The sequence below is a fragment of the Staurois parvus genome, unplaced genomic scaffold (genome assembly GCF_062004578.1).
Source record: "Staurois parvus isolate SC_StPar_1 unplaced genomic scaffold, SC_StPar_1.0 ptg003959l, whole genome shotgun sequence".
Classification (NCBI taxonomy): Eukaryota; Metazoa; Chordata; class Amphibia; order Anura; family Ranidae; genus Staurois; species Staurois parvus.
This window is the reverse complement of record NW_028321754.1, coordinates 1-20,614: the sequence shown is the minus strand read 5'-3', so window position 1 is coordinate 20,614 and position 20,614 is coordinate 1. Positions and strand designations below refer to the sequence as shown.

The window sequence follows — 20,614 nt, the reverse complement described above, 5'->3', positions numbered from 1 at the left end:
CATTCCATTAAAGGTGTTTTTAACCCTGGGTGTGCCTGTGTGCTTTTGTTTGGTGCGTGTCACTTTCTTGCTTTCATTCTTGCTGGGCTTGCCTGGATGGGACGACGTGCCCAATGGCCTGAAAAGAAGCGAGGAGAGTCAGCAAGCTCTCTGTCTCTCCATCCGAAGGAAAGCAGGAAGTCAGCTGCTGGGAAGCCGAGCTTTCAGCCCGTCCGAAGGAGGAAGGAGGGAGGCCTGGCTGGAAGCAACCCGAGAGAGAGAGCTGCTGCTCTGCTCAGCTCGACTCTGGGACGGCCGCTCGAGCTGCCGCACGGATATGCCATGCCAAGGCCTGTGTCTCCCTCTAGTGGCCCGCCTCGCCCGCGTCGCCCTAGAGGCGGGGCCATGCAAACGACCGTGCTGCTGATTTCTCCCCAAACCAGCAGCACCTGCTGGTGCCCACTTGGGCTAGAGGAGGAGCAGACTGGGCCCAGGGGATGGAAGCCAAGTGTCCAGGGAGGGAGTGGAGGCAGGGGAGCCAGGCCCTGGGCCAGAGGTGTGAATTTTGGCAGCCCCAGCCACCTGGGAGAGCCCTGCGGAGGAGTGGGCCCCCTGCGGCCCGTGGAGCTCTCAGCGAGCCCGTCCCCTCTGCCCGTTCGGGCGGCCCTCGGGTAGGCCCGAGTTTCCGGTTATCGCTTCTCGGCCTTTTGGCTAAGATCAAGTGTAGTATCTGTTCTTATCAGTTTAATATCTGATACGTCCCCTATCTGGGGACCATATATTAAATGGATTTTTAGAACAGGGAGATGGAAGAAGAGCTTGCTCTGTCCACTCCACGCATCGACCTGGTATTGCAGTACCTCCAGGACCGGTGCACCCCTCTTATGCGGTTTTCCAAAAGCAGACATAGAAGAAGAGAAATGACTACGACAAGCAGTCACTCTCCTTTCTTTCCCCAAGAAGGAAAGGAAAGGGCACAAGGTCACACCTGTGATGGGAGTGATCGAGGCCCATCCCAGTGGTCCTAACCAGCCTTGGCCTTGGCTCCTGCAGACCAGACGGCAGCCTGCTGGCTTCATTGTGTTGTGTGTTATTGTTGTTGTCCTCCTCCTCATTGTGCCTTATCTGTGTTTGTTGCTGATAACTCCTAACGAGGTGTGAAAAGCCTCATTCCATTAAAGGTGTTTTTAACCCTGGGTGTGCCTGTGTGCTTTTGTTTGGTGCGTGTCACTTTCTTGCTTTCATTCTTGCTGGGCTTGCCTGGATGGGACGACGTGCCCAATGGCCTGAAAAGAAGCGAGGAGAGTCAGCAAGCTCTCTGTCTCTCCATCCGAAGGAAAGCAGGAAGTCAGCTGGCTGGGAAGCCGAGCTTTCAGCCCGTCCGAAGGAGGAAGGAGGGAGGCCTGGCTGGAAGCAACCCGAGAGAGAGAGCTGCTGCTCTGCTCAGCTCGACTCTGGGACGGCCGCTCGAGCTGCCGCACGGATATGCCATGCCAAGGCCTGTGTCTCCCTCTAGTGGCCCGCCTCGCCCGCGTCGCCCTAGAGGCGGGGCCATGCAAACGACCGTGCTGCTGATTTCTCCCCAAACCAGCAGCACCTGCTGGTGCCCACTTGGGCTAGAGGAGGAGCAGACTGGGCCCAGGGGATGGAAGCCAAGTGTCCAGGGAGGGAGTGGAGGCAGGGGAGCCAGGCCCTGGGCCAGAGGTGTGAATTTTGGCAGCCCCAGCCACCTGGGAGAGCCCTGCGGAGGAGTGGGCCCCCTGCGGCCCGTGGAGCTCTCAGCGAGCCCGTCCCCTCTGCCCGTTCGGGCGGCCCTCGGGTAGGCCCGAGTTTCCGGTTATCGCTTCTCGGCCTTTTGGCTAAGATCAAGTGTAGTATCTGTTCTTATCAGTTTAATATCTGATACGTCCCCTATCTGGGGACCATATATTAAATGGATTTTTAGAACAGGGAGATGGAAGAAGAGCTTGCTCTGTCCACTCCACGCATCGACCTGGTATTGCAGTACCTCCAGGACCGGTGCACCCCTCTTATGCGGTTTTCCAAAAGCAGACATAGAAGAAGAGAAATGACTACGACAAGCAGTCACTCTCCTTTCTTTCCCCAAGAAGGAAAGGAAAGGGCACAAGGTCACACCTGTGATGGGAGTGATCGAGGCCCATCCCAGTGGTCCTAACCAGCCTTGGCCTTGGCTCCTGCAGACCAGACGGCAGCCTGCTGGCTTCATTGTGTTGTGTGTTATTGTTGTTGTCCTCCTCCTCATTGTGCCTTATCTGTGTTTGTTGCTGATAACTCCTAACGAGGTGTGAAAAGCCTCATTCCATTAAAGGTGTTTTTAACCCTGGGTGTGCCTGTGTGCTTTTGTTTGGTGCGTGTCACTTTCTTGCTTTCATTCTTGCTGGGCTTGCCTGGATGGGACGACGTGCCCAATGGCCTGAAAAGAAGCGAGGAGAGTCAGCAAGCTCTCTGTCTCTCCATCCGAAGGAAAGCAGGAAGTCAGCTGGCTGGGAAGCCGAGCTTTCAGCCCGTCCGAAGGAGGAAGGAGGGAGGCCTGGCTGGAAGCAACCCGAGAGAGAGAGCTGCTGCTCTGCTCAGCTCGACTCTGGGACGGCCGCTCGAGCTGCCGCACGGATATGCCATGCCAAGGCCTGTGTCTCCCTCTAGTGGCCCGCCTCGCCCGCGTCGCCCTAGAGGCGGGGCCATGCAAACGACCGTGCTGCTGATTTCTCCCCAAACCAGCAGCACCTGCTGGTGCCCACTTGGGCTAGAGGAGGAGCAGACTGGGCCCAGGGGATGGAAGCCAAGTGTCCAGGGAGGGAGTGGAGGCAGGGGAGCCAGGCCCTGGGCCAGAGGTGTGAATTTTGGCAGCCCCAGCCACCTGGGAGAGCCCTGCGGAGGAGTGGGCCCCCTGCGGCCCGTGGAGCTCTCAGCGAGCCCGTCCCTCTGCCCGTTCGGGCGGCCCTCGGGTAGGCCCGAGTTTCCGGTTATCGCTTCTCGGCCTTTTGGCTAAGATCAAGTGTAGTATCTGTTCTTATCAGTTTAATATCTGATACGTCCCCTATCTGGGGACCATATATTAAATGGATTTTTAGAACAGGGAGATGGAAGAAGAGCTTGCTCTGTCCACTCCACGCATCGACCTGGTATTGCAGTACCTCCAGGACCGGTGCACCCCTCTTATGCGGTTTTCCAAAAGCAGACATAGAAGAAGAGAAATGACTACGACAAGCAGTCACTCTCCTTTCTTTCCCCAAGAAGGAAAGGAAAGGGCACAAGGTCACACCTGTGATGGGAGTGATCGAGGCCCATCCCAGTGGTCCTAACCAGCCTTGGCCTTGGCTCCTGCAGACCAGACGGCAGCCTGCTGGCTTCATTGTGTTGTGTGTTATTGTTGTTGTCCTCCTCCTCATTGTGCCTTATCTGTGTTTGTTGCTGATAACTCCTAACGAGGTGTGAAAAGCCTCATTCCATTAAAGGTGTTTTTAACCCTGGGTGTGCCTGTGTGCTTTTGTTTGGTGCGTGTCACTTTCTTGCTTTCATTCTTGCTGGGCTTGCCTGGATGGGACGACGTGCCCAATGGCCTGAAAAGAAGCGAGGAGAGTCAGCAAGCTCTCTGTCTCTCCATCCGAAGGAAAGCAGGAAGTCAGCTGGCTGGGAAGCCGAGCTTTCAGCCCGTCCGAAGGAGGAAGGAGGGAGGCCTGGCTGGAAGCAACCCGAGAGAGAGAGCTGCTGCTCTGCTCAGCTCGACTCTGGGACGGCCGCTCGAGCTGCCGCACGGATATGCCATGCCAAGGCCTGTGTCTCCCTCTAGTGGCCCGCCTCGCCCGCGTCGCCCTAGAGGCGGGGCCATGCAAACGACCGTGCTGCTGATTTCTCCCCAAACCAGCAGCACCTGCTGGTGCCCACTTGGGCTAGAGGAGGAGCAGACTGGGCCCAGGGGATGGAAGCCAAGTGTCCAGGGAGGGAGTGGAGGCAGGGGAGCCAGGCCCTGGGCCAGAGGTGTGAATTTTGGCAGCCCCAGCCACCTGGGAGAGCCCTGCGGAGGAGTGGGCCCCCTGCGGCCCGTGGAGCTCTCAGCGAGCCCGTCCCCTCTGCCCGTTCGGGCGGCCCTCGGGTAGGCCCGAGTTTCCGGTTATCGCTTCTCGGCCTTTTGGCTAAGATCAAGTGTAGTATCTGTTCTTATCAGTTTAATATCTGATACGTCCCCTATCTGGGGACCATATATTAATGGATTTTTAGAACAGGGAGATGGAAGAAGAGCTTGCTCTGTCCACTCCACGCATCGACCTGGTATTGCAGTACCTCCAGGACCGGTGCACCCCTCTTATGCGGTTTTCCAAAAGCAGACATAGAAGAAGAGAAATGACTACGACAAGCAGTCACTCTCCTTTCTTTCCCCAAGAAGGAAAGGAAAGGGCACAAGGTCACACCTGTGATGGGAGTGATCGAGGCCCATCCCAGTGGTCCTAACCAGCCTTGGCCTTGGCTCCTGCAGACCAGACGGCAGCCTGCTGGCTTCATTGTGTTGTGTGTTATTGTTGTTGTCCTCCTCCTCATTGTGCCTTATCTGTGTTTGTTGCTGATAACTCCTAACGAGGTGTGAAAAGCCTCATTCCATTAAAGGTGTTTTTAACCCTGGGTGTGCCTGTGTGCTTTTGTTTGGTGCGTGTCACTTTCTTGCTTTCATTCTTGCTGGGCTTGCCTGGATGGGACGACGTGCCCAATGGCCTGAAAAGAAGCGAGGAGAGTCAGCAAGCTCTCTGTCTCTCCATCCGAAGGAAAGCAGGAAGTCAGCTGGCTGGGAAGCCGAGCTTTCAGCCCGTCCGAAGGAGGAAGGAGGGAGGCCTGGCTGGAAGCAACCCGAGAGAGAGAGCTGCTGCTCTGCTCAGCTCGACTCTGGGACGGCCGCTCGAGCTGCCGCACGGATATGCCATGCCAAGGCCTGTGTCTCCCTCTAGTGGCCCGCCTCGCCCGCGTCGCCCTAGAGGCGGGGCCATGCAAACGACCGTGCTGCTGATTTCTCCCCAAACCAGCAGCACCTGCTGGTGCCCACTTGGGCTAGAGGAGGAGCAGACTGGGCCCAGGGGATGGAAGCCAAGTGTCCAGGGAGGGAGTGGAGGCAGGGGAGCCAGGCCCTGGGCCAGAGGTGTGAATTTTGGCAGCCCCAGCCACCTGGGAGAGCCCTGCGGAGGAGTGGGCCCCCTGCGGCCCGTGGAGCTCTCAGCGAGCCCGTCCCCTCTGCCCGTTCGGGCGGCCCTCGGGTAGGCCCGAGTTTCCGGTTATCGCTTCTCGGCCTTTTGGCTAAGATCAAGTGTAGTATCTGTTCTTATCAGTTTAATATCTGATACGTCCCCTATCTGGGGACCATATATTAAATGGATTTTTAGAACAGGGAGATGGAAGAAGAGCTTGCTCTGTCCACTCCACGCATCGACCTGGTATTGCAGTACCTCCAGGACCGGTGCACCCCTCTTATGCGGTTTTCCAAAAGCAGACATAGAAGAAGAGAAATGACTACGACAAGCAGTCACTCTCCTTTCTTTCCCCAAGAAGGAAAGGAAAGGGCACAAGGTCACACCTGTGATGGGAGTGATCGAGGCCCATCCCAGTGGTCCTAACCAGCCTTGGCCTTGGCTCCTGCAGACCAGACGGCAGCCTGCTGGCTTCATTGTGTTGTGTGTTATTGTTGTTGTCCTCCTCCTCATTGTGCCTTATCTGTGTTTGTTGCTGATAACTCCTAACGAGGTGTGAAAAGCCTCATTCCATTAAAGGTGTTTTTAACCCTGGGTGTGCCTGTGTGCTTTTGTTTGGTGCGTGTCACTTTCTTGCTTTCATTCTTGCTGGGCTTGCCTGGATGGGACGACGTGCCCAATGGCCTGAAAAGAAGCGAGGAGAGTCAGCAAGCTCTCTGTCTCTCCATCCGAAGGAAAGCAGGAAGTCAGCTGGCTGGGAAGCCGAGCTTTCAGCCCGTCCGAAGGAGGAAGGAGGGAGGCCTGGCTGGAAGCAACCCGAGAGAGAGAGCTGCTGCTCTGCTCAGCTCGACTCTGGGACGGCCGCTCGAGCTGCCGCACGGATATGCCATGCCAAGGCCTGTGTCTCCCTCTAGTGGCCCGCCTCGCCCGCGTCGCCCTAGAGGCGGGGCCATGCAAACGACCGTGCTGCTGATTTCTCCCCAAACCAGCAGCACCTGCTGGTGCCCACTTGGGCTAGAGGAGGAGCAGACTGGGCCCAGGGGATGGAAGCCAAGTGTCCAGGGAGGGAGTGGAGGCAGGGGAGCCAGGCCCTGGGCCAGAGGTGTGAATTTTGGCAGCCCCAGCCACCTGGGAGAGCCCTGCGGAGGAGTGGGCCCCCTGCGGCCCGTGGAGCTCTCAGCGAGCCCGTCCCCTCTGCCCGTTCGGGCGGCCCTCGGGTAGGCCCGAGTTTCCGGTTATCGCTTCTCGGCCTTTTGGCTAAGATCAAGTGTTAGTATCTGTTCTTATCAGTTTAATATCTGATACGTCCCCTATCTGGGGACCATATATTAAATGGATTTTTAGAACAGGGAGATGGAAGAAGAGCTTGCTCTGTCCACTCCACGCATCGACCTGGTATTGCAGTACCTCCAGGACCGGTGCACCCCTCTTATGCGGTTTTCCAAAAGCAGACATAGAAGAAGAGAAATGACTACGACAAGCAGTCACTCTCCTTTCTTTCCCCAAGAAGGAAAGGAAAGGGCACAAGGTCACACCTGTGATGGGAGTGATCGAGGCCCATCCCAGTGGTCCTAACCAGCCTTGGCCTTGGCTCCTGCAGACCAGACGGCAGCCTGCTGGCTTCATTGTGTTGTGTGTTATTGTTGTTGTCCTCCTCCTCATTGTGCCTTATCTGTGTTTGTTGCTGATAACTCCTAACGAGGTGTGAAAAGCCTCATTCCATTAAAGGTGTTTTTAACCCTGGGTGTGCCTGTGTGCTTTTGTTTGGTGCGTGTCACTTTCTTGCTTTCATTCTTGCTGGGCTTGCCTGGATGGGACGACGTGCCCAATGGCCTGAAAAGAAGCGAGGAGAGTCAGCAAGCTCTCTGTCTCTCCATCCGAAGGAAAGCAGGAAGTCAGCTGGCTGGGAAGCCGAGCTTTCAGCCCGTCCGAAGGAGGAAGGAGGGAGGCCTGGCTGGAAGCAACCCGAGAGAGAGAGCTGCTGCTCTGCTCAGCTCGACTCTGGGACGGCCGCTCGAGCTGCCGCACGGATATGCCATGCCAAGGCCTGTGTCTCCCTCTAGTGGCCCGCCTCGCCCGCGTCGCCCTAGAGGCGGGGCCATGCAAACGACCGTGCTGCTGATTTCTCCCCAAACCAGCAGCACCTGCTGGTGCCCACTTGGGCTAGAGGAGGAGCAGACTGGGCCCAGGGGATGGAAGCCAAGTGTCCAGGGAGGGAGTGGAGGCAGGGGAGCCAGGCCCTGGGCCAGAGGTGTGAATTTTGGCAGCCCCAGCCACCTGGGAGAGCCCTGCGGAGGAGTGGGCCCCCTGCGGCCCGTGGAGCTCTCAGCGAGCCCGTCCCCTCTGCCCGTTCGGGCGGCCCTCGGGTAGGCCCGAGTTTCCGGTTATCGCTTCTCGGCCTTTTGGCTAAGATCAAGTGTAGTATCTGTTCTTATCAGTTTAATATCTGATACGTCCCCTATCTGGGGACCATATATTAAATGGATTTTTAGAACAGGGAGATGGAAGAAGAGCTTGCTCTGTCCACTCCACGCATCGACCTGGTATTGCAGTACCTCCAGGACCGGTGCACCCCTCTTATGCGGTTTTCCAAAAGCAGACATAGAAGAAGAGAAATGACTACGACAAGCAGTCACTCTCCTTTCTTTCCCCAAGAAGGAAAGGAAAGGGCACAAGGTCACACCTGTGATGGGAGTGATCGAGGCCCATCCCAGTGGTCCTAACCAGCCTTGGCCTTGGCTCCTGCAGACCAGACGGCAGCCTGCTGGCTTCATTGTGTTGTGTGTTATTGTTGTTGTCCTCCTCCTCATTGTGCCTTATCTGTGTTTGTTGCTGATAACTCCTAACGAGGTGTGAAAAGCCTCATTCCATTAAAGGTGTTTTTAACCCTGGGTGTGCCTGTGTGCTTTTGTTTGGTGCGTGTCACTTTCTTGCTTTCATTCTTGCTGGGCTTGCCTGGATGGGACGACGTGCCCAATGGCCTGAAAAGAAGCGAGGAGAGTCAGCAAGCTCTCTGTCTCTCCATCCGAAGGAAAGCAGGAAGTCAGCTGGCTGGGAAGCCGAGCTTTCAGCCCGTCCGAAGGAGGAAGGAGGGAGGCCTGGCTGGAAGCAACCCGAGAGAGAGAGCTGCTGCTCTGCTCAGCTCGACTCTGGGACGGCCGCTCGAGCTGCCGCACGGATATGCCATGCCAAGGCCTGTGTCTCCCTCTAGTGGCCCGCCTCGCCCGCGTCGCCCTAGAGGCGGGGCCATGCAAACGACCGTGCTGCTGATTTCTCCCCAAACCAGCAGCACCTGCTGGTGCCCACTTGGGCTAGAGGAGGAGCAGACTGGGCCCAGGGGATGGAAGCCAAGTGTCCAGGGAGGGAGTGGAGGCAGGGGAGCCAGGCCCTGGGCCAGAGGTGTGAATTTTGGCAGCCCCAGCCACCTGGGAGAGCCCTGCGGAGGAGTGGGCCCCCTGCGGCCCGTGGAGCTCTCAGCGAGCCCGTCCCCTCTGCCCGTTCGGGCGGCCCTCGGGTAGGCCCGAGTTTCCGGTTATCGCTTCTCGGCCTTTTGGCTAAGATCAAGTGTAGTATCTGTTCTTATCAGTTTAATATCTGATACGTCCCCTATCTGGGGACCATATATTAAATGGATTTTTAGAACAGGGAGATGGAAGAAGAGCTTGCTCTGTCCACTCCACGCATCGACCTGGTATTGCAGTACCTCCAGGACCGGTGCACCCCTCTTATGCGGTTTTCCAAAAGCAGACATAGAAGAAGAGAAATGACTACGACAAGCAGTCACTCTCCTTTCTTTCCCCAAGAAGGAAAGGAAAGGGCACAAGGTCACACCTGTGATGGGAGTGATCGAGGCCCATCCCAGTGGTCCTAACCAGCCTTGGCCTTGGCTCCTGCAGACCAGACGGCAGCCTGCTGGCTTCATTGTGTTGTGTGTTATTGTTGTTGTCCTCCTCCTCATTGTGCCTTATCTGTGTTTGTTGCTGATAACTCCTAACGAGGTGTGAAAAGCCTCATTCCATTAAAGGTGTTTTTAACCCTGGGTGTGCCTGTGTGCTTTTGTTTGGTGCGTGTCACTTTCTTGCTTTCATTCTTGCTGGGCTTGCCTGGATGGGACGACGTGCCCAATGGCCTGAAAAGAAGCGAGGAGAGTCAGCAAGCTCTCTGTCTCTCCATCCGAAGGAAAGCAGGAAGTCAGCTGGCTGGGAAGCCGAGCTTTCAGCCCGTCCGAAGGAGGAAGGAGGGAGGCCTGGCTGGAAGCAACCCGAGAGAGAGAGCTGCTGCTCTGCTCAGCTCGACTCTGGGACGGCCGCTCGAGCTGCCGCACGGATATGCCATGCCAAGGCCTGTGTCTCCCTCTAGTGGCCCGCCTCGCCCGCGTCGCCCTAGAGGCGGGGCCATGCAAACGACCGTGCTGCTGATTTCTCCCCAAACCAGCAGCACCTGCTGGTGCCCACTTGGGCTAGAGGAGGAGCAGACTGGGCCCAGGGGATGGAAGCCAAGTGTCCAGGGAGGGAGTGGAGGCAGGGGAGCCAGGCCCTGGGCCAGAGGTGTGAATTTTGGCAGCCCCAGCCACCTGGGAGAGCCCTGCGGAGGAGTGGGCCCCCTGCGGCCCGTGGAGCTCTCAGCGAGCCCGTCCCCTCTGCCCGTTCGGGCGGCCCTCGGGTAGGCCCGAGTTTCCGGTTATCGCTTCTCGGCCTTTTGGCTAAGATCAAGTGTAGTATCTGTTCTTATCAGTTTAATATCTGATACGTCCCCTATCTGGGGACCATATATTAAATGGATTTTTAGAACAGGGAGATGGAAGAAGAGCTTGCTCTGTCCACTCCACGCATCGACCTGGTATTGCAGTACCTCCAGGACCGGTGCACCCCTCTTATGCGGTTTTCCAAAAGCAGACATAGAAGAAGAGAAATGACTACGACAAGCAGTCACTCTCCTTTCTTTCCCCAAGAAGGAAAGGAAAGGGCACAAGGTCACACCTGTGATGGGAGTGATCGAGGCCCATCCCAGTGGTCCTAACCAGCCTTGGCCTTGGCTCCTGCAGACCAGACGGCAGCCTGCTGGCTTCATTGTGTTGTGTGTTATTGTTGTTGTCCTCCTCCTCATTGTGCCTTATCTGTGTTTGTTGCTGATAACTCCTAACGAGGTGTGAAAAGCCTCATTCCATTAAAGGTGTTTTTAACCCTGGGTGTGCCTGTGTGCTTTTGTTTGGTGCGTGTCACTTTCTTGCTTTCATTCTTGCTGGGCTTGCCTGGATGGGACGACGTGCCCAATGGCCTGAAAAGAAGCGAGGAGAGTCAGCAAGCTCTCTGTCTCTCCATCCGAAGGAAAGCAGGAAGTCAGCTGGCTGGGAAGCCGAGCTTTCAGCCCGTCCGAAGGAGGAAGGAGGGAGGCCTGGCTGGAAGCAACCCGAGAGAGAGAGCTGCTGCTCTGCTCAGCTCGACTCTGGGACGGCCGCTCGAGCTGCCGCACGGATATGCCATGCCAAGGCCTGTGTCTCCCTCTAGTGGCCCGCCTCGCCCGCGTCGCCCTAGAGGCGGGGCCATGCAAACGACCGTGCTGCTGATTTCTCCCCAAACCAGCAGCACCTGCTGGTGCCCACTTGGGCTAGAGGAGGAGCAGACTGGGCCCAGGGGATGGAAGCCAAGTGTCCAGGGAGGGAGTGGAGGCAGGGGAGCCAGGCCCTGGGCCAGAGGTGTGAATTTTGGCAGCCCCAGCCACCTGGGAGAGCCCTGCGGAGGAGTGGGCCCCCTGCGGCCCGTGGAGCTCTCAGCGAGCCCGTCCCCTCTGCCCGTTCGGGCGGGCCCTCGGGTAGGCCCGAGTTTCCGGTTATCGCTTCTCGGCCTTTTGGCTAAGATCAAGTGTAGTATCTGTTCTTATCAGTTTAATATCTGATACGTCCCCTATCTGGGGACCATATATTAAATGGATTTTTAGAACAGGGAGATGGAAGAAGAGCTTGCTCTGTCCACTCCACGCATCGACCTGGTATTGCAGTACCTCCAGGACCGGTGCACCCCTCTTATGCGGTTTTCCAAAAGCAGACATAGAAGAAGAGAAATGACTACGACAAGCAGTCACTCTCCTTTCTTTCCCCAAGAAGGAAAGGAAAGGGCACAAGGTCACACCTGTGATGGGAGTGATCGAGGCCCATCCCAGTGGTCCTAACCAGCCTTGGCCTTGGCTCCTGCAGACCAGACGGCAGCCTGCTGGCTTCATTGTGTTGTGTGTTATTGTTGTTGTCCTCCTCCTCATTGTGCCTTATCTGTGTTTGTTGCTGATAACTCCTAACGAGGTGTGAAAAGCCTCATTCCATTAAAGGTGTTTTTAACCCTGGGTGTGCCTGTGTGCTTTTGTTTGGTGCGTGTCACTTTCTTGCTTTCATTCTTGCTGGGCTTGCCTGGATGGGACGACGTGCCCAATGGCCTGAAAAGAAGCGAGGAGAGTCAGCAAGCTCTCTGTCTCTCCATCCGAAGGAAAGCAGGAAGTCAGCTGGCTGGGAAGCCGAGCTTTCAGCCCGTCCGAAGGAGGAAGGAGGGAGGCCTGGCTGGAAGCAACCCGAGAGAGAGAGCTGCTGCTCTGCTCAGCTCGACTCTGGGACGGCCGCTCGAGCTGCCGCACGGATATGCCATGCCAAGGCCTGTGTCTCCCTCTAGTGGCCCGCCTCGCCCGCGTCGCCCTAGAGGCGGGGCCATGCAAACGACCGTGCTGCTGATTTCTCCCCAAACCAGCAGCACCTGCTGGTGCCCACTTGGGCTAGAGGAGGAGCAGACTGGGCCCAGGGGATGGAAGCCAAGTGTCCAGGGAGGGAGTGGAGGCAGGGAGCCAGGCCCTGGGCCAGAGGTGTGAATTTTGGCAGCCCCAGCCACCTGGGAGAGCCCTGCGGAGGAGTGGGCCCCCTGCGGCCCGTGGAGCTCTCAGCGAGCCCGTCCCCTCTGCCCGTTCGGGCGGCCCTCGGGTAGGCCCGAGTTTCCGGTTATCGCTTCTCGGCCTTTTGGCTAAGATCAAGTGTAGTATCTGTTCTTATCAGTTTAATATCTGATACGTCCCCTATCTGGGGACCATATATTAAATGGATTTTTAGAACAGGGAGATGGAAGAAGAGCTTGCTCTGTCCACTCCACGCATCGACCTGGTATTGCAGTACCTCCAGGACCGGTGCACCCCTCTTATGCGGTTTTCCAAAAGCAGACATAGAAGAAGAGAAATGACTACGACAAGCAGTCACTCTCCTTTCTTTCCCCAAGAAGGAAAGGAAAGGGCACAAGGTCACACCTGTGATGGGAGTGATCGAGGCCCATCCCAGTGGTCCTAACCAGCCTTGGCCTTGGCTCCTGCAGACCAGACGGCAGCCTGCTGGCTTCATTGTGTTGTGTGTTATTGTTGTTGTCCTCCTCCTCATTGTGCCTTATCTGTGTTTGTTGCTGATAACTCCTAACGAGGTGTGAAAAGCCTCATTCCATTAAAGGTGTTTTTAACCCTGGGTGTGCCTGTGTGCTTTTGTTTGGTGCGTGTCACTTTCTTGCTTTCATTCTTGCTGGGCTTGCCTGGATGGGACGACGTGCCCAATGGCCTGAAAAGAAGCGAGGAGAGTCAGCAAGCTCTCTGTCTCTCCATCCGAAGGAAAGCAGGAAGTCAGCTGGCTGGGAAGCCGAGCTTTCAGCCCGTCCGAAGGAGGAAGGAGGGAGGCCTGGCTGGAAGCAACCCGAGAGAGAGAGCTGCTGCTCTGCTCAGCTCGACTCTGGGACGGCCGCTCGAGCTGCCGCACGGATATGCCATGCCAAGGCCTGTGTCTCCCTCTAGTGGCCCGCCTCGCCCGCGTCGCCCTAGAGGCGGGGCCATGCAAACGACCGTGCTGCTGATTTCTCCCCAAACCAGCAGCACCTGCTGGTGCCCACTTGGGCTAGAGGAGGAGCAGACTGGGCCCAGGGGATGGAAGCCAAGTGTCCAGGGAGGGAGTGGAGGCAGGGGAGCCAGGCCCTGGGCCAGAGGTGTGAATTTTGGCAGCCCCAGCCACCTGGGAGAGCCCTGCGGAGGAGTGGGCCCCCTGCGGCCCGTGGAGCTCTCAGCGAGCCCGTCCCCTCTGCCCGTTCGGGCGGCCCTCGGGTAGGCCCGAGTTTCCGGTTATCGCTTCTCGGCCTTTTGGCTAAGATCAAGTGTAGTATCTGTTCTTATCAGTTTAATATCTGATACGTCCCCTATCTGGGGACCATATATTAAATGGATTTTTAGAACAGGGAGATGGAGAGATGGAAGAAGAGCTTGCTCTGTCCACTCCACGCATCGACCTGGTATTGCAGTACCTCCAGGACCGGTGCACCCCTCTTATGCGGTTTTCCAAAAGCAGACATAGAAGAAGAGAAATGACTACGACAAGCAGTCACTCTCCTTTCTTTCCCCAAGAAGGAAAGGAAAGGGCACAAGGTCACACCTGTGATGGGAGTGATCGAGGCCCATCCCAGTGGTCCTAACCAGCCTTGGCCTTGGCTCCTGCAGACCAGACGGCAGCCTGCTGGCTTCATTGTGTTGTGTGTTATTGTTGTTGTCCTCCTCCTCATTGTGCCTTATCTGTGTTTGTTGCTGATAACTCCTAACGAGGTGTGAAAAGCCTCATTCCATTAAAGGTGTTTTTAACCCTGGGTGTGCCTGTGTGCTTTTGTTTGGTGCGTGTCACTTTCTTGCTTTCATTCTTGCTGGGCTTGCCTGGATGGGACGACGTGCCCAATGGCCTGAAAAGAAGCGAGGAGAGTCAGCAAGCTCTCTGTCTCTCCATCCGAAGGAAAGCAGGAAGTCAGCTGGCTGGGAAGCCGAGCTTTCAGCCCGTCCGAAGGAGGAAGGAGGGAGGCCTGGCTGGAAGCAACCCGAGAGAGAGAGCTGCTGCTGCTGCTCAGCTCGACTCTGGGACGGCCGCTCGAGCTGCCGCACGGATATGCCATGCCAAGGCCTGTGTCTCCCTCTAGTGGCCCGCCTCGCCCGCGTCGCCCTAGAGGCGGGGCCATGCAAACGACCGTGCTGCTGATTTCTCCCCAAACCAGCAGCACCTGCTGGTGCCCACTTGGGCTAGAGGAGGAGCAGACTGGGCCCAGGGGATGGAAGCCAAGTGTCCAGGGAGGGAGTGGAGGCAGGGGAGCCAGGCCCTGGGCCAGAGGTGTGAATTTTGGCAGCCCCAGCCACCTGGGAGAGCCCTGCGGAGGAGTGGGCCCCCTGCGGCCCGTGGAGCTCTCAGCGAGCCCGTCCCCTCTGCCCGTTCGGGCGGCCCTCGGGTAGGCCCGAGTTTCCGGTTATCGCTTCTCGGCCTTTTGGCTAAGATCAAGTGTAGTATCTGTTCTTATCAGTTTAATATCTGATACGTCCCCTATCTGGGGACCATATATTAAATGGATTTTTAGAACAGGGAGATGGAAGAAGAGCTTGCTCTGTCCACTCCACGCATCGACCTGGTATTGCAGTACCTCCAGGACCGGTGCACCCCTCTTATGCGGTTTTCCAAAAGCAGACATAGAAGAAGAGAAATGACTACGACAAGCAGTCACTCTCCTTTCTTTCCCCAAGAAGGAAAGGAAAGGGCACAAGGTCACACCTGTGATGGGAGTGATCGAGGCCCATCCCAGTGGTCCTAACCAGCCTTGGCCTTGGCTCCTGCAGACCAGACGGCAGCCTGCTGGCTTCATTGTGTTGTGTGTTATTGTTGTTGTCCTCCTCCTCATTGTGCCTTATCTGTGTTTGTTGCTGATAACTCCTAACGAGGTGTGAAAAGCCTCATTCCATTAAAGGTGTTTTTAACCCTGGGTGTGCCTGTGTGCTTTTGTTTGGTGCGTGTCACTTTCTTGCTTTCATTCTTGCTGGGCTTGCCTGGATGGGACGACGTGCCCAATGGCCTGAAAAGAAGCGAGGAGAGTCAGCAAGCTCTCTGTCTCTCCATCCGAAGGAAAGCAGGAAGTCAGCTGGCTGGGAAGCCGAGCTTTCAGCCCGTCCGAAGGAGGAAGGAGGGAGGCCTGGCTGGAAGCAACCCGAGAGAGAGAGCTGCTGCTCTGCTCAGCTCGACTCTGGGACGGCCGCTCGAGCTGCCGCACGGATATGCCATGCCAAGGCCTGTGTCTCCCTCTAGTGGCCCGCCTCGCCCGCGTCGCCCTAGAGGCGGGGCCATGCAAACGACCGTGCTGCTGATTTCTCCCCAAACCAGCAGCACCTGCTGGTGCCCACTTGGGCTAGAGGAGGAGCAGACTGGGCCCAGGGGATGGAAGCCAAGTGTCCAGGGAGGGAGTGGAGGCAGGGGAGCCAGGCCCTGGGCCAGAGGTGTGAATTTTGGCAGCCCCAGCCACCTGGGAGAGCCCTGCGGAGGAGTGGGCCCCCTGCGGCCCGTGGAGCTCTCAGCGAGCCCGTCCCCTCTGCCCGTTCGGGCGGCCCTCGGGTAGGCCCGAGTTTCCGGTTATCGCTTCTCGGCCTTTTGGCTAAGATCAAGTGTAGTATCTGTTCTTATCAGTTTAATATCTGATACGTCCCCTATCTGGGGACCATATATTAAATGGATTTTTAGAACAGGGAGATGGAAGAAGAGCTTGCTCTGTCCACTCCACGCATCGACCTGGTATTGCAGTACCTCCAGGACCGGTGCACCCCTCTTATGCGGTTTTCCAAAAGCAGACATAGAAGAAGAGAAATGACTACGACAAGCAGTCACTCTCCTTTCTTTCCCCAAGAAGGAAAGGAAAGGGCACAAGGTCACACCTGTGATGGGAGTGATCGAGGCCCATCCCAGTGGTCCTAACCAGCCTTGGCCTTGGCTCCTGCAGACCAGACGGCAGCCTGCTGGCTTCATTGTGTTGTGTGTTATTGTTGTTGTCCTCCTCCTCATTGTGCCTTATCTGTGTTTGTTGCTGATAACTCCTAACGAGGTGTGAAAAGCCTCATTCCATTAAAGGTGTTTTTAACCCTGGGTGTGCCTGTGTGCTTTTGTTTGGTGCGTGTCACTTTCTTGCTTTCATTCTTGCTGGGCTTGCCTGGATGGGACGACGTGCCCAATGGCCTGAAAAGAAGCGAGGAGAGTCAGCAAGCTCTCTGTCTCTCCATCCGAAGGAAAGCAGGAAGTCAGCTGGCTGGGAAGCCGAGCTTTCAGCCCGTCCGAAGGAGGAAGGAGGGAGGCCTGGCTGGAAGCAACCCGAGAGAGAGAGCTGCTGCTCTGCTCAGCTCGACTCTGGGACGGCCGCTCGAGCTGCCGCACGGATATGCCATGCCAAGGCCTGTGTCTCCCTCTAGTGGCCCGCCTCGCCCGCGTCGCCCTAGAGGCGGGGCCATGCAAACGACCGTGCTGCTGATTTCTCCCCAAACCAGCAGCACCTGCTGGTGCCCACTTGGGCTAGAGGAGGAGCAGACTGGGCCCAGGGGATGGAAGCCAAGTGTCCAGGGAGGGAGTGGAGGCAGGGGAGCCAGGCCCTGGGCCAGAGGTGTGAATTTTGGCAGCCCCAGCCACCTGGGAGAGCCCTGCGGAGGAGTGGGCCCCCTGCGGCCCGTGGAGCTCTCAGCGAGCCCGTCCCCTCTGCCCGTTCGGGCGGCCCTCGGGTAGGCCCGAGTTTCCGGTTATCGCTTCTCGGCCTTTTGGCTAAGATCAAGTGTAGTATCTGTTCTTATCAGTTTAATATCTGATACGTCCCCTATCTGGGGACCATATATTAAATGGATTTTTAGAACAGGGAGATGGAAGAAGAGCTTGCTCTGTCCACTCCACGCATCGACCTGGTATTGCAGTACCTCCAGGACCGGTGCACCCCTCTTATGCGGTTTTCCAAAAGCAGACATAGAAGAAGAGAAATGACTACGACAAGCAGTCACTCTCCTTTCTTTCCCCAAGAAGGAAAGGAAAGGGCACAAGGTCACACCTGTGATGGGAGTGATCGAGGCCCATCCCAGTGGTCCTAACCAGCCTTGGCCTTGGCTCCTGCAGACCAGACGGCAGCCTGCTGGCTTCATTGTGTTGTGTGTTATTGTTGTTGTCCTCCTCCTCATTGTGCCTTATCTGTGTTTGTTGCTGATAACTCCTAACGAGGTGTGAAAAGCCTCATTCCATTAAAGGTGTTTTTAACCCTGGGTGTGCCTGTGTGCTTTTGTTTGGTGCGTGTCACTTTCTTGCTTTCATTCTTGCTGGGCTTGCCTGGATGGGACGACGTGCCCAATGGCCTGAAAAGAAGCGAGGAGAGTCAGCAAGCTCTCTGTCTCTCCATCCGAAGGAAAGCAGGAAGTCAGCTGGCTGGGAAGCCGAGCTTTCAGCCCGTCCGAAGGAGGAAGGAGGGAGGCCTGGCTGGAAGCAACCCGAGAGAGAGAGCTGCTGCTCTGCTCAGCTCGACTCTGGGACGGCCGCTCGAGCTGCCGCACGGATATGCCATGCCAAGGCCTGTGTCTCCCTCTAGTGGCCCGCCTCGCCCGCGTCGCCCTAGAGGCGGGGCCATGCAAACGACCGTGCTGCTGATTTCTCCCCAAACCAGCAGCACCTGCTGGTGCCCACTTGGGCTAGAGGAGGAGCAGACTGGGCCCAGGGGATGGAAGCCAAGTGTCCAGGGAGGGAGTGGAGGCAGGGGAGCCAGGCCCTGGGCCAGAGGTGTGAATTTTGGCAGCCCCAGCCACCTGGGAGAGCCCTGCGGAGGAGTGGGCCCCCTGCGGCCCGTGGAGCTCTCAGCGAGCCCGTCCCCTCTGCCCGTTCGGGCGGCCCTCGGGTAGGCCCGAGTTTCCGGTTATCGCTTCTCGGCCTTTTGGCTAAGATCAAGTGTAGTATCTGTTCTTATCAGTTTAATATCTGATACGTCCCCTATCTGGGGACCATATATTAAATGGATTTTTAGAACAGGGAGATGGAAGAAGAGCTTGCTCTGTCCACTCCACGCATCGACCTGGTATTGCAGTACCTCCAGGACCGGTGCACCCCTCTTATGCGGTTTTCCAAAAGCAGACATAGAAGAAGAGAAATGACTACGACAAGCAGTCACTCTCCTTTCTTTCCCCAAGAAGGAAAGGAAAGGGCACAAGGTCACACCTGTGATGGGAGTGATCGAGGCCCATCCCAGTGGTCCTAACCAGCCTTGGCCTTGGCTCCTGCAGACCAGACGGCAGCCTGCTGGCTTCATTGTGTTGTGTGTTATTGTTGTTGTCCTCCTCCTCATTGTGCCTTATCTGTGTTTGTTGCTGATAACTCCTAACGAGGTGTGAAAAGCCTCATTCCATTAAAGGTGTTTTTAACCCTGGGTGTGCCTGTGTGCTTTTGTTTGGTGCGTGTCACTTTCTTGCTTTCATTCTTGCTGGGCTTGCCTGGATGGGACGACGTGCCCAATGGCCTGAAAAGAAGCGAGGAGAGTCAGCAAGCTCTCTGTCTCTCCATCCGAAGGAAAGCAGGAAGTCAGCTGGCTGGGAAGCCGAGCTTTCAGCCCGTCCGAAGGAGGAAGGAGGGAGGCCTGGCTGGAAGCAACCCGAGAGAGAGAGCTGCTGCTCTGCTCAGCTCGACTCTGGGACGGCCGCTCGAGCTGCCGCACGGATATGCCATGCCAAGGCCTGTGTCTCCCTCTAGTGGCCCGCCTCGCCCGCGTCGCCCTAGAGGCGGGGCCATGCAAACGACCGTGCTGCTGATTTCTCCCCAAACCAGCAGCACCTGCTGGTGCCCACTTGGGCTAGAGGAGGAGCAGACTGGGCCCAGGGGATGGAAGCCAAGTGTCCAGGGAGGGAGTGGAGGCAGGGGAGCCAGGCCCTGGGCCAGAGGTGTGAATTTTGGCAGCCCCAGCCACCTGGGAGAGCCCTGCGGAGGAGTGGGCCCCCTGCGGCCCGTGGAGCTCTCAGCGAGCCCGTCCCCTCTGCCCGTTCGGGCGGCCCTCGGGTAGGCCCGAGTTTCCGGTTATCGCTTCTCGGCCTTTTGGCTAAGATCAAGTGTAGTATCTGTTCTTATCAGTTTAATATCTGATACGTCCCCTATCTGGGGACCATATATTAAATGGATTTTTAGAACAGGGAGATGGAAGAAGAGCTTGCTCTGTCCACTCCACGCATCGACCTGGTATTGCAGTACCTCCAGGACCGGTGCACCCCTCTTATGCGGTTTTCCAAAAGCAGACATAGAAGAAGAGAAATGACTACGACAAGCAGTCACTCTCCTTTCTTTCCCCAAGAAGGAAAGGAAAGGGCACAAGGTCACACCTGTGATGGGAGTGATCGAGGCCCATCCCAGTGGTCCTAACCAGCCTTGGCCTTGGCTCCTGCAGACCAGACGGCAGCCTGCTGGCTTCATTGTGTTGTGTGTTATTGTTGTTGTCCTCCTCCTCATTGTGCCTTATCTGTGTTTGTTGCTGATAACTCCTAACGAGGTGTGAAAAGCCTCATTCCATTAAAGGTGTTTTTAACCCTGGGTGTGCCTGTGTGCTTTTGTTTGGTGCGTGTCACTTTCTTGCTTTCATTCTTGCTGGGCTTGCCTGGATGGGACGACGTGCCCAATGGCCTGAAAAGAAGCGAGGAGAGTCAGCAAGCTCTCTGTCTCTCCATCCGAAGGAAAGCAGGAAGTCAGCTGGCTGGGAAGCCGAGCTTTCAGCCCGTCCGAAGGAGGAAGGAGGGAGGCCTGGCTGGAAGCAACCCGAGAGAGAGAGCTGCTGCTCTGCTCAGCTCGACTCTGGGACGGCCGCTCGAGCTGCCGCACGGATATGCCATGCCAAGGCCTGTGTCTCCCTCTAGTGGCCCGCCTCGCCCGCGTCGCCCTAGAGGCGGGGCCATGCAAACGACCGTGCTGCTGATTTCTCCCCAAACCAGCAGCACCTGCTGGTGCCCACTTGGGCTAGAGGAGGAGCAGACTGGGCCCAGGGGATGGAAGCCAAGTGTCCAGGGAGGGAGTGGAGGCAGGGGAGCCAGGCCCTGGGCCAGAGGTGTGAATTTTGGCAGCCCCAGCCACCTGGGAGAGCCCTGCGGAGGAGTGGGCCCCCTGCGGCCCGTGGAGCTCTCAGCGAGCCCGTCCCCTCTGCCCGTTCGGGCGGCCCTCGGGTAGGCCCGAGTTTCCGGTTATCGCTTCTCGGCCTTTTGGCTAAGATCAAGTGTAGTATCTGTTCTTATCAGTTTAATATCTGATACGTCCCCTATCTGGGGACCATATATTAAATGGATTTTTAGAACAGGGAGATGGAAGAAGAGCTTGCTCTGTCCACTCCACGCATCGACCTGGTATTGCAGTACCTCCAGGACCGGTGCACCCCTCTTATGCGGTTTTCCAAAAGCAGACATAGAAGAAGAGAAATGACTACGACAAGCAGTCACTCTCCTTTCTTTCCCCAAGAAGGAAAGGAAAGGGCACAAGGTCACACCTGTGATGGGAGTGATCGAGGCCCATCCCAGTGGTCCTAACCAGCCTTGGCCTTGGCTCCTGCAGACCAGACGGCAGCCTGCTGGCTTCATTGTGTTGTGTGTTATTGTTGTTGTCCTCCTCC

At 56.9% G+C, this 20,614-nt stretch overlaps 18 non-coding genes across 18 annotated transcripts; all 18 read left to right on the top strand.

The window, feature by feature from the left end:
* The first annotated feature begins 670 nt into the window (after positions 1–670).
* On the top strand, positions 671–861 carry LOC149427171 (U2 spliceosomal RNA). Its single transcript, XR_016311409.1, has one exon. It is a non-coding gene; the product is annotated as a U2 spliceosomal RNA (small nuclear RNA).
* A 957-nt stretch (positions 862–1,818) lies between these two features.
* LOC149427170 (U2 spliceosomal RNA) lies at positions 1,819–2,009 on the top strand. Its single transcript, XR_016311408.1, has one exon. It is a non-coding gene; the product is annotated as a U2 spliceosomal RNA (small nuclear RNA).
* Positions 2,010–2,965: 956 nt separating this feature from the next.
* Positions 2,966–3,156, top strand: LOC149427169 (U2 spliceosomal RNA). Its single transcript, XR_016311407.1, has one exon. It is a non-coding gene; the product is annotated as a U2 spliceosomal RNA (small nuclear RNA).
* Positions 3,157–4,113: 957 nt separating this feature from the next.
* On the top strand, positions 4,114–4,303 carry LOC149427168 (U2 spliceosomal RNA). Its single transcript, XR_016311429.1, has one exon. It is a non-coding gene; the product is annotated as a U2 spliceosomal RNA (small nuclear RNA).
* Positions 4,304–5,260: 957 nt separating this feature from the next.
* On the top strand, positions 5,261–5,451 carry LOC149427167 (U2 spliceosomal RNA). The gene has a single exon (XR_016311406.1). It is a non-coding gene; the product is annotated as a U2 spliceosomal RNA (small nuclear RNA).
* Positions 5,452–6,408: 957 nt separating this feature from the next.
* Positions 6,409–6,600, top strand: LOC149427166 (U2 spliceosomal RNA). Its single transcript, XR_016311433.1, has one exon. It is a non-coding gene; the product is annotated as a U2 spliceosomal RNA (small nuclear RNA).
* A 957-nt stretch (positions 6,601–7,557) lies between these two features.
* Positions 7,558–7,748, top strand: LOC149427165 (U2 spliceosomal RNA). Its single transcript, XR_016311405.1, has one exon. It is a non-coding gene; the product is annotated as a U2 spliceosomal RNA (small nuclear RNA).
* Positions 7,749–8,705: 957 nt separating this feature from the next.
* On the top strand, positions 8,706–8,896 carry LOC149427164 (U2 spliceosomal RNA). Its single transcript, XR_016311404.1, has one exon. It is a non-coding gene; the product is annotated as a U2 spliceosomal RNA (small nuclear RNA).
* A 957-nt stretch (positions 8,897–9,853) lies between these two features.
* On the top strand, positions 9,854–10,044 carry LOC149427163 (U2 spliceosomal RNA). Its single transcript, XR_016311403.1, has one exon. It is a non-coding gene; the product is annotated as a U2 spliceosomal RNA (small nuclear RNA).
* Positions 10,045–11,002: 958 nt separating this feature from the next.
* On the top strand, positions 11,003–11,193 carry LOC149427162 (U2 spliceosomal RNA). The gene has a single exon (XR_016311402.1). It is a non-coding gene; the product is annotated as a U2 spliceosomal RNA (small nuclear RNA).
* A 956-nt stretch (positions 11,194–12,149) lies between these two features.
* LOC149427161 (U2 spliceosomal RNA) lies at positions 12,150–12,340 on the top strand. Its single transcript, XR_016311401.1, has one exon. It is a non-coding gene; the product is annotated as a U2 spliceosomal RNA (small nuclear RNA).
* Positions 12,341–13,297: 957 nt separating this feature from the next.
* LOC149427160 (U2 spliceosomal RNA) lies at positions 13,298–13,496 on the top strand. The gene has a single exon (XR_016311434.1). It is a non-coding gene; the product is annotated as a U2 spliceosomal RNA (small nuclear RNA).
* Positions 13,497–14,454: 958 nt separating this feature from the next.
* Positions 14,455–14,645, top strand: LOC149427159 (U2 spliceosomal RNA). Its single transcript, XR_016311400.1, has one exon. It is a non-coding gene; the product is annotated as a U2 spliceosomal RNA (small nuclear RNA).
* A 957-nt stretch (positions 14,646–15,602) lies between these two features.
* LOC149427158 (U2 spliceosomal RNA) lies at positions 15,603–15,793 on the top strand. The gene has a single exon (XR_016311435.1). It is a non-coding gene; the product is annotated as a U2 spliceosomal RNA (small nuclear RNA).
* Positions 15,794–16,750: 957 nt separating this feature from the next.
* LOC149427157 (U2 spliceosomal RNA) lies at positions 16,751–16,941 on the top strand. Its single transcript, XR_016311432.1, has one exon. It is a non-coding gene; the product is annotated as a U2 spliceosomal RNA (small nuclear RNA).
* Positions 16,942–17,898: 957 nt separating this feature from the next.
* LOC149427156 (U2 spliceosomal RNA) lies at positions 17,899–18,089 on the top strand. Its single transcript, XR_016311421.1, has one exon. It is a non-coding gene; the product is annotated as a U2 spliceosomal RNA (small nuclear RNA).
* A 957-nt stretch (positions 18,090–19,046) lies between these two features.
* LOC149427155 (U2 spliceosomal RNA) lies at positions 19,047–19,237 on the top strand. The gene has a single exon (XR_016311410.1). It is a non-coding gene; the product is annotated as a U2 spliceosomal RNA (small nuclear RNA).
* A 957-nt stretch (positions 19,238–20,194) lies between these two features.
* LOC149427154 (U2 spliceosomal RNA) lies at positions 20,195–20,385 on the top strand. Its single transcript, XR_016311399.1, has one exon. It is a non-coding gene; the product is annotated as a U2 spliceosomal RNA (small nuclear RNA).
* Positions 20,386–20,614: the final 229 nt, after the last annotated feature.